The sequence below is a fragment of the Leucopleurus acutus genome, assembly GCF_964270905.1.
Source record: "Leucopleurus acutus genome assembly, chromosome: 6".
Classification (NCBI taxonomy): domain Eukaryota; kingdom Metazoa; phylum Chordata; class Mammalia; order Artiodactyla; family Delphinidae; genus Leucopleurus; species Leucopleurus acutus.
The window spans coordinates 88674585-88692628 of record NC_139149.1 but is presented as its reverse complement, the minus strand read 5'-3'; the positions used below and the strand labels follow the sequence as shown (position 1 = coordinate 88692628).

The 18044-nt window shown below is 47.2% G+C and overlaps 1 protein-coding gene across 3 annotated transcripts in view; it reads right to left on the bottom strand.

Moving 5' to 3' along the window:
- Positions 1–18044, bottom strand: part of NRP2 (neuropilin 2) — a gene marked incomplete at its 3' end in the record, with an annotated part of 112210 nt that overhangs the window by 77952 nt on the left and 16214 nt on the right. The window lies entirely within an intron of this gene.

The window sequence follows — 18044 nt, the reverse complement described above, 5'->3', positions numbered from 1 at the left end:
GCACCTCAGTGGATGGCTAGACTTTAAGGCCTTGTCTCTTGCTTACATAAGAGCAGTAGCGTCATTCTATCAAATGTCTCAAATATTTCTTTCTTTGTGCCGTAGCACCATTTTTATTTCCATTATGATCTCTCTGAATCTTAGTCTTTTCTTCTTAGCTCTGTGTCTCTGCATGTTACTTAACCCCTTTGAGCGTCAATTTCTTCATCTGTAAGATGAGGATAAAAATATCCACTTCAGGGGATTGGGATGGAGATGGAATGAAAAAACGTAAGGAAGGTGCTAGGCACCGAGTCAGGCACATGGGGGCTGTTTCAGAGAGATTTGTTTATTTTCCTGCCTCTTCCCCAAGTTCAGTTCTCTCCTGGGTCATTTGCTCTTCTCTTTAACGTTTAGTGACAAAGACTCCCCAACCGTGGGCCACCTGCCTCCCTGAGATGACTCTGCGAAGTTCACAACAGCAGTGTCTATCTAGTTAACAACATGTTTTTAAAAGGAGTCAGCACCACATTAGATAAGGCGATAAAAACCTTTCTCCAGGGGCTTCCCTGGTGGCACAGTGGTTATGAATCCGCCTGCCAGTGCAGAGGACACAGGTTCCAGCCCTGGTCCGGGAAGATCCCACATGCTGTGGAGCAACTAAGCCCGTGAGCCACAACTACTGAGCCTGAGCTCTAGGGCCTGTGAGCCACAACTACTGAGCCCATGTGCCACAACTACTGAAGCCCGTGCACCTAGAGCCCGTGCTCCGCAACAAGAGAAGCCACCGCAATGAGAAGCCTGCGCACCGCAACGAAGACTAGCCCCCGCTCCCGGCAAGTAGAGAAAGCCCGTGCGCAGCAACGAAGACCCAAATGCAGCCAAAAATAAATAAATAAATAAAATTTTTGAAAAACCTTTTTCCAAAAGCAGGGGGTGAGTCCCTGGGGACCCAGCATCTCTGAGCATATAACTATTAGTCTCAGCAAGAGGCAGAGCGGGCTACCTTCCCCACCCTGAGGCCTGAGTTCATTTCAAACAGAACCAAACTGGCCCGGGTTGGGGAAGACACCTCAAAGACACCCTTGGCTAGGTCCACGGGACGGCACACCTACTGGGCCATTTCATCAGTACAGATGCACACTTTCAGCTTCGGTGTGTGGTCTGGCAATCCTCACTGTCCCGCGTCTGTGCTCCTTGTCTGGGCTCCCAGGGAATACTCCTGTCACAACTGCTGACGTGGAACATTTCTTCCCCACCAGCTCCCTCAAATTGCTGGCCACTGTACCATTATTTACTGAAAACCATCCATCTACCTCTCTCTCCCTGTTTATTTATTTTGCATCATCCTGTTAAAACAACATGTCGGAAATCTCTTCTTTTGGGGTAAAGAGAGGGACCGGGAAGGCTACCCTCCCTGGGATGTGCCACACACACAGGGTCTGTGGGAGCCGGCGGTCTGCAGAAGTGGCTTGTTTGAGCTGGAGTGGCCTGAGGCCTCACCACCGCCCCTGGGAGCCATGTTTCAGATGGCTCAGCCACTTCCCAATAAATAGGCCTTCGAAGGGAGTATATGGAGCAGACCAGGGTTAGTTCATTCTTAAACCCCAGAGGGCTGGAATCCTACAGTCCAAAGAATCGCAGAAGCTGGTTAGAGTCCAGAGAAGAGGAGGTGGCAGGGTTTTCCCCCAGGAGCTCTGAAGAGATGGACACAGATTGGGAAAGGCGGGGGTGGGTGGGGGAATCTGTTTAGGTCTTGTGATTTCAGTGTGGGAGATGGTGCTGACCTTGAAAATGTGCTTCCTCACTTTCAAAACAACAGTGAAAAGACACTTAGCTTGTTCTCAAAGGAAATTCCCCCAAACCTTCTGGGAAACCCCTCCTTTGTATTTCCACAATGAGGTAAGAACTGTTGGACAGTCACTCTCAGCTGAGTAATGGTGATGCCTTCTTCACCAGGGTGCACAACGGTGGAGAAGCACCTATATCCATGGAGCAGACATTACCCAGCTTGCCTGGAGGAGCCAGTGTCCCCCTAGCCCACCCTCATCCCTGAATTAGACAGAACAGGGTTTGGATCCCAGCTCAGACTTATTAGCTGGGTCCCCTCAGGCAAGTCACTCAACCTTTCTGAGCCTCAGAAATGGGGAAAATAAGAGCAAAATAGGGCTACTAGAATTTTTCCCCTAGGGTTTTCCTGAAATTTAAGTGACCCACATCATCTATATAAAGTGTCCCAGCACGTGCCTCATGAGTGTTCATGGGAATTTCTTGTATTTTCACACCCATTTCAAAGGAGAAGCAGCTGAGCCGTAGTGCAGAAGCGCCTTTCTCTAAGAGACAGAGCAAGTGAGCAGAGATGCAGTATAAGAGGGAATGTACATCTGTTCAAACATTTTGGAAGGCATTTTGGCAAAAATGTGAAAAGAGTTAATATGTACACATCCTTTGATCCTAGCAATCCCACTGCTAGGATTTTTTCCTAGGAAAATAATCAGACAATTGTGCAAAGATGTATATGCATCTTTGTGTGTATATATTTTAAAAAGCATGTGAAAAGTGAAAAGATGCTCTGTTTATAAACAGCACTGTGTCTAAATGTCCAACAGCAGTGGCGGGTAGATGAATTTTGGATATTTATAAAATGGAATACTCCACTGCTATAGTAAAAGTGCTATAGGTCTAGCTTTTTTTTTTTTTTTTTTTGCTTTTAAGGAAAAATGTCCACGATATATTGTTACGTTGAAAAAAAGTAGATTTTTTAAAAAGTATGCTTTAAAATACATATAGGTATATATATTTCCTTGCATATACATACAGAAAAAGTCTGAAAGCATATAGACTAAAATAGGGACTTCCCTGGTGGCGCAGTGGTTAGGAATCCGCCTGTCAATGCAGGGGACACGGGTTTGAGCCCTGGTCCAGGAAGATCCCACGTGCCGCGGAGCAACTAAGCCCGTGAGCCACAACTACTGAGCCCGTGTGCCTAGAGCCCGTGCTCCGCAACAAGAGAAGCCACCGCAATGAGAAGCCCACACACCGCAAGGAAGAGCAGGCCCCGCTCGCCACAACTAGAGAAAGCCTGCGTGCAGCAATGAAGACCCAACGCAGCCAAAAAGAAAGAAAGAAATTGAAAAAAAAAGAATATAGATTAAAATATTAACAGTGGTGAAATATATATATATATGGATGGTGGGATAATTTGTAATTTTTACTTTCTTCTATTATCTGAATTGTTTACAGCGAGCCTGCATTTCTTTAAAATATATAAAATAACGATACTTCCATAAAGAATTTTTTCCAAAGTAGAAGAGCTGAGAAAAATAATCCAGCTCTCAAAAGATAAAAAATACCATCGTCATCATGACAATCATCACCCATCTCACAGAATCACCGTAAGGACTAAGTAAGACATAGCTTGTTGGAGCACCTAGAATAATACCAGGGACATGGCCCACACTCAGTGAATACTTAAAAAAAATGTTTTTACAGACTACCAGATAGCTCCAGTGTTTGTGTTGCCAATTTCTATAGGAAGGACAAAAAAAGGCCCTGACATCCCACTGGCTTGTTCATCAGAAGCAGAGGGTTTTATCTGGTTGCCTAAACACCTGTGGAGTAATCTAGGGGATTAACAGAATCAGAGATGAAGCAAGGCTACCCAGCACATGTCATAGCTATAAACTTGCCTCAATTTACTCAACGGATATACCACCCAAATCCTTTTGGGTAATGCGGCCAGCTGCAAATACATCCTTACATAACTACTTACACATATAGTGAAGAGAGGCATTTTTGGAAAAGGTTTATATAAATTAATCATATCATACAGTTTCTCTCTGAGCTTGTTTTTTGTTTTTTTTTTTTTCGGTATGCGGGCCTCTCACTGTTGTGGCCTCTCCCGTTAGCAGAGCACAGGCTCCAGACGCGCAGGCTCAGTGGCCATGGCTCACGGGCCCAGCCGCTCTGTGCCATGTGGGATCCTCCCGGACCGGGGCACGAACCCATGTCCCCTGCACTGGCAGGCGGACTCTCAACCACTGCGCCACCAGGGAAGCCCTCTGAGCTTGTTATTTAAAGGACCCCTCTGGTGAGTCCTTTTGTGAAGTAAATAATCAGTCCTTACTTCAACTTCTTAGAAAAGCTGGATTTTCCTATCCGGTTTGCTTGAGGGGAAAGCGACCCAGTCACAGTTAGGCAGCTAACACCCCCCCTTCCCTTCAGTGTCGGGGTTCTGCCCTGTAGACGAGCCCCAGCTAACCACCAGGTCTTCTGGCTGGGGTTTTTGTATGAAGGGCATATTCCAACTGACATGCTGACTCCACACAGAATGTCTCATTTACCTCCTGTGTGACTGACTCATTTGGGGAAATTTTTTCTTATCGGGGATTTGCTACAGCTGGAGTAAATCTCCTTAGAAATTTCAGTGTTGTCAGGTTCATTTGTGAAGACCTAGCAGAGACTTAGGAACTTTGTGGCCTTGGAATAGATCTGACTTTGCATCTAGCATCTAATAACCAGCATTTGTTTGGTAAAGGAATCTGGGCTGCAAACTCAGAGCTCACCCCAACGATAGTCATGTAGGATAACCTGAAAAGCCATTCCTCTTATTCATCTTCTGGAAGGAGACAGAAACCAGCTAACAGACATATTAACTATTGTGTTTGCATTTCATTGTTCCTAATCTCCCTCAGATGAAAAAATTCCTTTCAAAGCTTTAACACTACCTTTTCTTATTTTATTTATTTACTTTCCTAAGCTGAAGTAGCCATCTCTACTCCAGTTCATTTTTTCTCTCTAAAATGGTTCCCCAAGTACCTTTTTACTCTTCACAGATTCCGACACCTGTATGTTGAGCATTTGTCTAATGAATGCTTTCTGTACTTTCTTTCTTGACTTCAAAGTCTTAATTTCTCTCCCCAAATCCACATTTTGGGCGTGGGAATCTTGATGGTGGAATTAATTATAAGAGTCCACAGGAGAGATATGAAAAAGCAACAGTCTCATCTCTTCTTCTCATCACTAGGCAGACATGAAAAGAAGCTTTCTACTTTCCATAACTCTATCCACACTTGATGCTGCCCAGCAGGCCACCAAAGGCTGGGTCAGCCAACCGAGGCTGTGCTGGAAGATTTACCACGTGGAGGCCCCTTCTCCCAGGGCTGGATAATGTCTAGCCCCATCCAGAGTTTACCTTTATGGACGTCACATAGAACTGCTTGTGAGGGGATTTCTATATCGTAGGCAGAGTACTTAGCTGCTCCAAGGAAGAACGCTGTGCCCATTCTATGGGATTTCTCTACGCATCTAATCACCTCTGCAAACAAGTCCTGAAGCCATAAACTTTGCCAGCCAGGCAATGCCTCCTCTCATGCTAGTTGCATCATGAATGTTTAAGCCATCACGTTCTGGACACAGCAAGTTCTTTCCAGCCCCTGGGCTTTGCACTTTCTCTTCCCTCTGCCTGCAATACTCTTTGTTAGCCTTTGCTCTGTCTGGTAACTTCTCATTCTTCTGAGTGCGAATGTCACCTCCTCTGAGAAGCCTGCCCTAGTTACCTCATTTCATCTGGCATGCCCTTATTTTCTACCTCACCACCCTCTCATTGCCTTTCTGGCTGTTACCATAATCTGTAAGGTTTTGTCAATATACTTTCTTTGCTTAGAATCTGTGTCCTCCACTAGACAATAAGCACCACGAGGGTAAGAACCTCACCTTTTCACGGATGAATTTATAATACTTGCACGGTGCCCAGCACATAGGAGGGCTCACTAACTTTTTGTTGAGTGAATAAATGATTGAGGGACCTGAGGTTGACGTTACATGTTAAGAAGAACGAACTCTGCTTTTGAGGGGTTCGGTCCGTTTCACACTCTGCATTTGGGCACCAACACACTCACTCAGCTATTCTGGTTGTATCTGGAAACCAAAATGTTGCCTTGTGACTTGAAAACATGAAATATAACATTCTGAGTGGAAGAAATATCTCAAATCATGCTGACAGCGTTTTCTCTATTAGCGGCAAACAAATCAACTATAATTAAAATGCTGTCAAAGTGATTTGAGATTTTTCTCACACTTTCAAAGTTCCATATTTCATGAGTAGATTATCCAGGCCACCGAATTTAACACCTCCTGGAGTGCCTTTCTTACAGGAATCTCAAAGACATCTGCAAACACTGTCTTATTAATCCTTGCATTAAAACCTGCAGGGACAACAGGAGGAAAAAACAACACTGTCATGCACAACTTTCTCAACAAAGAACCTGCCTGAGATCCTAAGAGGCTGTGAGGTAGGTCTGCATGATGCCGAAGTTTCTGGTCCATTCAGGCCCAAAGCCAGGTCGCCTGGTCTCCAGCTTAGTAGGGACATCCAGCTTTTATGGAGAAATCAGCTAGCTGTCAGGTCGGGTTTTTTAAGAAGCCATTTTTATAGCCTTGAATTTTTCCCTTTCACTGGTACCACTTTTATAAGAAGCTGGTATATGAATGAGAAGAGCTCCCATTTACTGAGCATTCACAGTGGGCTAGATCCTCACTCCATGTAGACAGTATTTCATTCAATCCTCATTTAATACACACCAGGCCCTGATATGATTACCATCCATTTGCAGATGTACAGGCTGAAGCTCAGGGAGATTAAGCGACCTGCCCAAAGCCACACGACAAGGAAAGGCCAGAGGCAGGCTTTGCCCAGGCGGTTTCACTCCAGGACACACTGACCTCGCCTCCGTCCTCTGGCCTCGTTGTTGCATGAAGATTGGAGAGCAGTGGGAATGCCAGATTGCCAGAACACTGTAACATCAGAAGGTGCCAGGTGCAAAGACACCTCTCCGTCTCAGTTAGAGACTTAACACAATCTCACTCGTTTTATCTAGCTGTTTTGTTTAAACAAAGCCTGTAGGACTTGCCAAATTTAATACACAAATCACCCATAGATGCAGTGAATAGATTTGGAATTCACAGTTTCAAGACTCATCCAGTAGAAATCCAGCTTGTAAGTGTTCAGATGGGATAACATATTAATTTTTGTAACTGAAGTATTTTTATAAGTACATATATACCCATAGGCGAACATATGGTCCATTGGGTGAGAAAACAGTATCCTGTGTGTTTATATGCTCTTATAGTATCATCTAGAGCAGATATTTTTCAGCCCATGGATTTCCAGTAGGGTCCACAGATGAGTCTCAGTAGGTTGGGGAACCCCTACAATCCTACGCAGAAATTTTGTGTGTTTGTGTGTACGCACATTTTCCTAGGGAAGGGGTCTGGGACCAAAAAAAATTTTTTTTAATTGCACAGAAACATATCTGTCTACAGGGCTGTGCGTACTCTGGGAAATGCAGTGCATGGGTTTTGTGGACAGACCCAGCTGGTTCCTGGCACATGCTAGTGGTATGATTTCTGGCAAGGCATTGATCTTCTCTGAGCCTCAGTTTCTTCATCTATAAAATGGAAATAATAATACGCCCCACCTTGTGGGATTGTTGAAAGGTTCGTGAAGGTATATACAGGCCCAGCACAGCACTGGGTGCCTTAGAGAGTGCCTGCGAGGCACTGGCCATTTTGATTCTTACCTGGGTTCTACAAAATAGGATGGCAGACTTGGGGGAGAGAAGAGTTACATACACACGATGCTTTGGAAACTGAACAGGTGAAGATGAAATGAAAAGTAATAAATTTACAGACAGTCTCAATGTTCCCCAACCTCAGTGCTATAGAGGGTGGTTTCGAAAAATCCTCCTCCTGTACAAACCCATCAACAGTGCTTCATCACTTGAGTTTTTGAGAATTCGCTTCAGTCTCATGTTTCCGAGCCCAGGCTATGGAACCAGCCAGCCAGGCTGGGTTCAAAACCACCTCCACTCCCATTTGCTGGGTCTTGAAGAGCTAGGCACTCAACCTCCCTAGATTTGGTGAGTTAATGCACGTCAACAGCTCAGCACAGGGCCAGGCACATAGTAAATGCTCAATAAATAAATGTTAGTTGTTATTGCTGCTGCTGCTATCATCATTTGTTGTGTTGTCTGACTCCATATCATTATTATGTCTTACCTAACTTATTACCATCATTTGCTCTCTAACTCCAAGGACTCACACACCGCATCGGTCTGTGTATTTGCGTGGTGCCTTTTCCATAGCAGCTGTTGGCACTTTCATTTTCTTCCTTTATTTCTTCCCATCCCGAATCTCTGATATTTTGAGCTTATTAGCGATCCCCTCACAGCCAGGGTCACCAGGGCTCTTTAGAAGGGAGGAAATCTGACCACCCAGCAAAGGAAGTATGCAAAGAGAACAACCCAAAACAAACTGAAGGAGTTATTCCAAAAAACCTTGAAGGCAAGAAAATGGAAACTACAAACAACATCTATTTATAATTGCTGGTGGTTTTTCCGCAGAAGCCCTGGGATGATGGAGAGGGCCCGCCGGTCTCATTGTTCCTGCGGAGCGGCCTGCCAAGAACGCCTCGCAATGTGAGGAAGGAGGCCGCTCCAGACACCGCGTCTGATAAGTCTCACTGTAGATGAACTTTCAGAGAATCAAGGGCACACAGCAAGGCCTGCGTCACTTCTCCCCGACCCTCTGGCCAAACACCACTCCCTCCACTGACCGGCTCCCCAGCAAGCACGTTCCTCAGGTCCTGTGGCCACAGACCTCCTCTGCTCCTGCAGACAGGCTTGGATGGAATGTATTTGCTTATGCAAGGAAGGATTTTCGAAGCAACCGGTGCTAATGTGAAGTTTAAGGCTTTTGGGCAGGCTGTTTTCAGCAGGACTGTTGAGTGTTTCTTTCTCTCTGCTCTGTGCATCTATAAAATCCTCACCCTCTGCAGTCAGCTCAGAGGACCCCATGCTAGCATTCTGTAACAATATAGGGTAGAAAGCAGATAAGAGTAGCCCACAATTTGTGTCCATTCACCACTAGGCTGGTGCTCAGATGGGAAGGTGAACTGCAGCAGGACCAGAGACTTGCTGAATTGTTCTAAGCTGGCCTGGGTCAATCGAACATGCCTCAGTTTGCCTCGTCTCATAAATGGCTACAGGGACCACGCCTCTGTGCCTCTCAGGGCTGATGGGTAAGCCACTGAGGGGAAATCAGAGTACACCATTCCTCGGCCTGGTGTGCCGGCAGCGTCCCTGAACTTGGTCAGGTGAACAGTTCCCTCTGGGACAGGTGCTCACCAACCCTGGCTCCCAGAGGGTCTGATTGTGGGAGTGAATCATAACCTCTCCATCTGTCTGAAAAATGGGAGCCTGCTGGGAACGAGGTGTGCTGGGCACTAGGGAATCAATCACAGCATCGAAAAAGTCTTCTATGTGTTTTCCTGGGATCAAGGCTCCCAGTCGTTTTTCTATCCCCCTTTGCTGGCATCCAGCCTCCATAACAAAAGTCAGAACGTACAAAACTTGTCTGAAAAACGTGCCATGCGGAAATGCAAGCAGGGGACAGCTTGGGGAGTAGGTGGCAGGTGTGACGGGCCCTGTCCTTGCATTTCATTCACCCTGAGCTTCAGGTTACAGAGCTCAGAGGTTCGCCCCGGCTCCAGGGGCAAACTTGTCACTACTGTGCAAATGCAAAAAGCACGGTGGTGTGGAAATGATGGACCTGCACTAACGTCCAAGCAGGAAGGGGCTGCTGCCACGCCAGGGTGGAGACTGAGGCCAGTGCTCGCGGGCCAGTCAGCTGGGACTGCTTCCACCTCTCCAAACGGCCGCTTGGTAAGCTTTCGCTGATGGCTGTGTTCTGAAGGCCCCGGGGGCTGTCAGAGCAAAAGCAGGCCTGTCCACGCAGGACACGTGAAAGCGCTCGCCTCTCCCCATCATGGAAACGCCCCTCTGTTCCGAAAGCAGCAGCTGCCGTTTGGTGGGGTGGAGTAGAAGCTGTGAAGGTTCAGAATGTTGGATGCTCTTGGCTGAAGGCTCAGTCAGACCAGAAAGAAAGATGCCTAGAAAGGAACCAGCTCCTGCAGGAAAGGGAACCAGATTGCAGGAAGTCTCCTCACGGGATGGGAACGGTGTGAGTCAGACCTTAAAGCACTTTTATTTATCCCACAGCCAGAGCACACTGTTTGCTCTGCGTGCAGAGCTGTTGGCTGGCGCGAAGGCCACCTCCTTGCGGTGGCCGGCAGGGTCCTCACAGCGTGGGGAGGCAGCATCAGCGCCAGGGAAGAGCTCTGGGGGCTGCACAAGGAGAAGAGCCCTTGCGGGCAGTAGGGCAGTAGAGACCGACCCCCTACCCACCCCAGAAGAGGAGTCAGTACCCCGACGTGTAACCCAGCGGCCTGCCCGGAGGCTGGGACTAAATCCTGTATCTGCTTGGACCTCAGTTTCCCAGCAGATAAGACCAAAACAATAATGATACTTTCTTACCCTCCTACTGCTCTCAAAGGGATGACACAGGGATAAATCACTTTGAACATTTAGATGAAAGGTGCTCTATACACCCGAGGTCTCATCGACTGTAATTGTTACGGTAATTATTTTAATGATAATAATGATGATAACGGGGCGGAGGGGGTATGGGGCGGGAACAAAACCTCCTACCTTGAGACCAAGAAAAATCCTCCCGTTAAAACCCGCCGCACGGATTCCCTCTGATCCTCGGTCTCAACCATCTCTTTCAAACTACCAGTTCCTGGGCTGAAATATTATTGACTCCTTTCCTTTCCAACGAAACAATGATTTGTTCCACCGTTTTCCCTCTCACTCACTCCCCAGTGTGTCTGGCTTCACCCTGACAGCTCAGCCGTGGGCTGTTTACAGGCTTCACTCACCCTCCACGACTCCGGTGCAGCTCCACTGACACTAAAGGCAGGAGAATTCTCTCTGTGTGAGGAATCAATTACTTCCGCTGACACTCTATTACTAGCCCTCACATCTTCGGATTCCAGACGGAGAGTGAGGTGATGGGGGAATGACAGGGAATTTGAAGAAGACGGCGAGGGGGGCTGTGCGGGACAGGGGCGGAGGTGGATGACAGAGAGGCAGAAAGAGACAACTGACGGTGAGGAAGGCCTCCAGCTCGCATTTAAAGACACAGAAAGCTCTCTCTCCCTCCTTGACTGCCCTGTCGGCACCCGGAGGTGACCACGTGGCAGGAAGAGGTAAAGAAAAGGAAGAAAGAGAAAAGGAAAAGAAAAGACTTGTCAAGTATATCTAAGGAAATCAGAGAGGCCCCAAATACCTAAGCCTTGGGACAGCAGATGACAGCTCTAGGCACAAGGACACACGTATACGAAGGCAGCTTTGGGCAGCAGGCTTCAAATCCCAGCCCTACCATTACTATCTGTGTGATTTCTCTGGGCCTCAGTGTCCCCATCTGTTAAATGGGAATAACAGCAGTACCAGCCCCAAAGCATTGTTATGAGAGTAACACATGGAAAGTTCTTGGTGTGGTAGCACCTGACACCTGTCAGTAGCTGAATAGATATTTGCTATTATTGTCCAACTGACAATCCCTCCATACCACCTACAAACATACGATGGAGCCCCTAATGGGGGCAGAGCAGAAACATTTATAGAGACTGCCAAGACGCTTGGCTACAAAGCCAGGGAAAAAGCATAAAAAATCATGCGAATTTTCCTTTATCATGTGGAGTTTTTTGCTGCCCTCCTCAACCTAAGCCCAACTCACACTTCTTTCTTCTTCTTTTTCAAGTTTTATTTTGAACCAGCTAACATTTTTCACGGATTTTCCTTCTAGGAAAAAAAGTTTTGATTATGTAAATTAAATACAACCATCTACTCTGCAATCAGCTGAGATGAGTTGTGAGGCGCAGGTCTCATAATGAAGGACGATTATGGAAGCTCTTTTCTAGAAGGAAGGACAAGGGCAGCTAATTTTTTTTTTTTCTGGGATGATTTATCCAGGCAAAAGTAGAAGAATGGAATTAAATATTCTGTTGAGTTTCTCTTGATCCAAAGGTTTCAACTGCCCCGCCACTAAAAAGGACAAAACAAAGAGAATACTTTTTTTTTTCTAAACGACTCATGACTACCGGAAAACACACAAATCCCTTTTTAGAAAAATCTAATTTCTCTACTTCATCTATTTCCTTCTCCTGTTTACCCCTCCACACCCAGAGCTCCCACTGAATTTCTTAAGACAGACTCTCACCCGGTGTAATTAGATGGGAGAATTACATGGAGCTACATGGGGTGAGATGCTGGGCCTCTGGGACCTCGGGGTTCAGAGAAGGTGCCAGGCTTGAGAGCCAGAACAAGTGGGATTGTGTACTAGAAAATCTCAAGTCATTTTCTCAATGAGAAGATAAAAATGCATTGTTAGGAAGGACATCCACAGTGAAGCTTGCATTTGGAGAGTTGCGATTGCAACATCGCATATTTAAAAACAAACTGCCAAAAATAACCGTTGTCCCAACTGCTCTTTAACCTTGGTAGGCGGAGAACAATCTGCGGTGTTTTCCCCCACTTCTTCAGCGAGCTAAGCTGCTGGGTGGAGTCCCTGGTCAAGGCTGGTGAGTGTGGGGTTGGCTGCCAGCTGAGCTCGAGGCAGCAGGACTGTTCCCGTTTATTGCACCGCGTACCTGGAGGGGATCTGTTTCTGTCATTAGCAGGGTTGCTGTGATACAGAAAAGTATTGCTGCTCATTGGTTCCTTGGGGGAATCAGAATATTTCTGTGGCTGAGCGGGCAGTAAATCTGTAACAATGTCATGAGTAATCAACCTGAGGATCTCTCCTGAGTGCAAGACACCCTCTTGAACCACAGAGAACTCTCACTCTGCTCTGAGTTCCAGAGACCAGCTGAAGCCACACGTCTAATTGGGCATTGTGCCCTCCTGCCCTCTATTCGTAGGAAAGAGATGTGTGTACACAGGGAGTCTTGTGTAGGAGTAAACTGACGAGCGGAGCTTAATGCAGAGTGTTACCCGGACTTTCCCAGGCCATACCCCACTTTTAGGCATTAAATTGCAGGGGGGGATGGTCCCTGGATATAGGGTATGAAACTGCAGAAACTCTCTGACCAGGGAGAGTGGGACAGCAGAGAGTCCCCATCATCTCACTCTTTCCTGCTTCCTGACCACAGCCCCTCTCTGAGATGCTGGAAGTTGTCTGGCCAGGCAATAAAATTAAATAGCATTGCCCAGTCATCTCTTCACCGAGAAGGAGGTTTGTATCAACAAGCCACTAGGATGGCCCTACATTACTGTGGTTCCTGAAGACATCAAATTCTCTCCCCTTCTTGCCTTTGACATGATGCTCTCTGCCTGGGCCACCAGCGCTACCGCCATCCCCTTTGCCTGGCTAACTTCTTCAGGATCAGTGCAGGCATCGCCTCCTCCAGGGAGCCTTCCCTGATCTCCTCAGCCAAGGGTAGATCCCAGGGCTCATATCACGTCCCCCGTCAGAATGCATGGTGTTGTCGGAGGCCATAGAGCATGAGAGTAAAGAGCTCAGGTTGCAAAGTAGTGTGTTCTGGTTTCAAATCCCTTCTCTGCACTTTTTTTTTTTAACATCTTTATTGGAGTATAATTGCTTTACAATGGTGTGTTAGTTTCTGCTTTATAACAGAGTGAATCAGCTGTACATATACATATATCCCCATATCCCCTCCCTCTTGCATCTCCCTCCACCCTCCCTATCCCACCCCTTTAGGTGGTCACAAAGCACCGAGCTGATCTCCCTGTGCTATGAGGCTGCTTCCCACTAGCTATCTGTTTTACATTTGGTAGTTTATATATGTCCATGCCACTCTCTCACTTCGTCCCATTCTCTGCCACCTTCAAGAGTGCAAACTTGGGCCAGTTGCTTACCTTCTTTGAGCCCAAGGTTCTTCATTTGTAAAATGGGAAGAGTAACAACCACTTCCCATTTCACGGTCTGTTGCAAGGATCGAATGAGATGATGTATGTAAAGCACTTGGCAGTGTCAGGCTCACATGTGGCAACTTTATCATCAGTAACCACGTATTTTTTTTACTTGCTTCCTCCTTCCAAACTCTAAATTTCATAGGGTCAAAGAGTACAATTTACTTACTCATCACTGAATTCCCAAGGCTATCATCATGCTTGGCACACAGTAGATGTTTAATAACTAGGAACGAATGAAAGGTCTATTGCCACTTTGCTGATGAAAGACCAAGTCACAGAGAGCTTAGTAACTTCTGTGATCCCGTGTCTTACCGTCCTGCTGTCATTATGTCACATCACAAGATGGACGACTAGGGAAGACACCTCTGTTGACCTTCCAATGCGGGTTCATGCCATGCTGACTTACATCCTGGCAACCCAGACGTAAAAATCTCACTGACACAGTCATCTGCATGCCCTTGCTCAGCCCCCTCTAGGACTAGGCACCTTAGAGGGTAGAGGTGAGACACACGTGGTCCGTGCCCTTAGAGAACTTACGTGCTCAGAACACAGGATGACCACGCACGAACAAACAGCAAGCGAATCAGGGCAATAGGCAACGCTTGGGGAGTTCCGAGTAGGGGGCCCTGAAAGAGAGCTGGAGGAATCAAGGACTCCAAGGGGGAATGGAGGGGAGCGTGCCGTGGGGCACTGGAGGGGAGAGGGAGGAGAGTCTGACCCCTGGCCCTCACAGGGTCTCCTGCAGATGTAGTAAGGTTGTATGTGGTTGTATGTGGAGGATGTTTATCGACCACAGGGACTCTTCGCTGGCCCGCTGGGGAAGGGCCAGATTACTGAGGTCTGGTATGTTCCCTCTGTTGCCCGTAGTCAACCTATCAACCTGGGAAAGTACCCCCTTCCTAAGACAGCATCCCCTACTTTGGGAGAAGCACACGTATCTTCTAAGATTTAGAGAGCTCCTCTGGCCGTAAATAAACACAAGGGCACTTTGTTTATCCAGCACACTTAGCTAGAGGCCCAATATCCCCCCGAACCTCAAATATCCAGAATGTGGGTGGGGCGGGGTGGGGGGATAGTTTCAGAAGAAAAGATGGTGAGCAGCTCAACTAATGCCGAGGACTCCATGCACTGATGCTCTCACACTCTGTCCCCGGGAGACCACCCTAGTACGCACTCTGCTATGAGCGTGGCTGACTAAAGCAAACCAGCCATGCTGGCCCTGGGACTGCACTGGCCTGGGACGATAGCTTAGACCCCAGGACTAAACACTTCCCAACAGACACCAAAACCTCCTGAAGCAAAATCCATACCCACAATAAAAGGGTAAAAAGAGGTCAGAGGGGTATACTCATAACAGAAGATGACAGCAAGAGTATCGACAGAAAAAAGTCACACATTCCCCCAACGTCCAAAGACGCTAACCCAGCTGCGAATTTATTGTGTATCTACGTAAACAAGAGACTGAAATCTTGCAAAGTAGTTACCATTGTCAAAGTTTTGCAGATGATGACACTGAGGCCTGGGGAGTTTAAAATGTCAACAAAAACTCATATCTAGATCTATCTGCCCCAAACATGAAATTACCCAGCCTCTGTCAAGTTTAGAATTAGAAGCCTGAATCATTGAGGAAAAGTTGACTCACCTTAGCATTAGTTTTGTTGAAGAAGACAAGGAAGCACGGCACATGACTTAGAATGTTCTTAATCAGAAATCTTTCTAAAGAGGAACTTTTGGAACTTTGGAGGAGTATGTTTTAGAATCTGGAAACTTCAATGAGGCATGGTAAATGAGATTCGTTGTGCTGAACATACACATCAAATTATCAGTATAGGTTTCTGTGTGGGTTTTTCAGCCTAAGCAATGTTCTGTCAAGTCTTCCTAGTGGTTTTCGCACTTTCCGAAGCATGTTTTTCAAGATATCCATCTGGAAATAACCAGTCCTTAAAAGGACCTAGACTGCTGATTCTGGTTTTCTTTGGGCCTCCGGGATGGGGTGGGATGCTAGGCTTGTGCGAGGGCTCGTGAATAAGCTGTGTATCCTACACAGGTGGGTGTTTTCAAGAATACATATACTTTAGATCTCAGAAAGGGAAAAAAGAATATTCAGGTTTGCATGCATGTGCTCCTAAAGCCCTAAGGTTCAGCCACTTGTCTGATGACTCAAGTGAAAGGCAGTAGCACGGTCCTCCTGCCCACTGCGGGGAATGAAGTGGCTTCTCCCTGTTTGCTCAGATGGCCCTGAGTCCTGCCCTTTTGTCCACGGGGGTTTCTGGTTTCTGCCTGCAGTCGGTGACTAGGCCTCAGAGCAGCCTGTGGGTGCTGGGGCTTGGATTCCTGCGGACGGCCAGAGGGAGGAGTTGGGAGCTCACTGCAGATGGTGGCCTCGGACTGTACTGACTCAGGCAAAACCGGGGCTGGTGAGTGAAAGTTTCCAAGCAGACGGCAGACTTAAATGGAACAAAATTAGCAAGCGACGGTTAGGGGAAAAGGTCTGTCTGTCTGGGGTTTATTCACCCACGGGCTCCACCTTTAGGATGTGGATTTCGAGGGACAAGCCGCCAAAGGCTTAGGGGCCAGCAGCCAGGCTAATCCTCTCATAGCAGGCCCCATGCCCAGGTCATGGGGCCATCTTTGCAGTTAATCCTGCACAAAGGAAGAAGAGGGGAAAACAGAAAAGGGCAGGCGTGCTGACCACTGCCCTTTTTGCACAGCGGGGCTGGGTTTTTTTTTCTCCCTGACGTTCTTACTCATATTTCTTTTTGCAGGGAATGTTGCAGCTGCATGCTTTCCTCGGAAGGCCCTTTGGGCCGTTTTCTCTTGGTACGTGTCTACCCTGCGGGCCTTGAGAGCCAAACCCAATTGGAAACATGCACCGAAACGAAAAGAGAAAGGATGCTAATTTCCTCTGATAGTAAGTGCTTTCCAACCCGGGAGCTCCCTTGGAAGGAAAGTGAGAGCGGGAGAGAGGAGAAACAGGACAGAACCTTCAGGACTGCCCCCTTCACAAGAAAGTGAAACAAGGCAGCGGGGGAGGAGGAACCCATTTAACCCTGAATGCAGATGGCAGTGAAGACTGTTAAAAATACCTTGCAGGGTGAGAGATGGAGATAACCGGATGTGTCTTTCTAAGTAGAGAAATTAATGAGGATGAGAGAGAAATGGGGAGTGGAGGAGAAATGGGGGAGGGTAAGAGAAGTAAGGATGAGGTTAAGTAGCAGAGGCGTGACCCCAACAGCGTCTTGCTGACACTTTGGCACTGGGGCAAGGAGACTCCAGAAGGATCTTTTTCTGACCTCCCTGAACTTTTCAGTTCACACTGGAAGCATGGAATTGGGGGAGTGGGGAGAAAAACAGGAAGCTTCTTGGTACTGACGGTAAGCACCAGAAGCTTCAGCATAACCTTGTAACTTACCTGCTTCCCCTACTCCAACTCCAGCCAGAGGCAACGTCTTGGTGCCTCTGTTCCCAGTGGCTTCAGAGACCTTGCGCTCGCTCCATCCCTGGGGCTGAGTCCTGAGGGCAAGGGGTACGCCACAGCCCCAAACTGGGCAGGAACATGCTTCCCTGGCCTTGTGGGCTTCCAACATGTTTTAAGTCATGCTCACCAGTTCCTGAGTTTTCCCTTCCCAAAGCCATGCCTTCTCTCTCTGCCACTATGAATATACATGAGATGACCTCTCAGCAATTTTCCTGGGAGATTTGCTGGCATAAGCATAACAGATTTTGGCCCTCTGTTGAGACAGGTGATTAGTCAAAGTTCTCTGAGCTCAGACCCAAGCTCTCAGTACATCACGCTTCAGTCTGTGCCAACCTTCTGTAACCCAGCCAGAGGCACCAGAAGCCTTATACCTTATAAAGAAGCTCTTCTAACAGAAATTTTTGGTCAAGTTCACTGGCAGGGAATTGGCAGCCTTGAGGTGCTGGGCAAATATACACAGGCTGTGCATTTCACTTAGACAAAGAGGAACTGATTAGTTACCCTATGTCATCCATGGAGTCAAGAGTGGATCTGGGATTATAACTCCGTCTTATGACTCTTTGTTACATGAGGCGTCCACCCGGGAAACCCTTCGGTTTTCAACAAAGACTACCTCTTGTTAGGAAAAAACCATTATGAAAGTGCAAAGGAGTCCTAGGAGGATAACAATGACATTGATTCACTGTGCCTCCCGATCGAACTCTGGTTAAAGAGGAGCCTTGTTCTCCTCCACAAGGTAGCCAGGCCCAGAC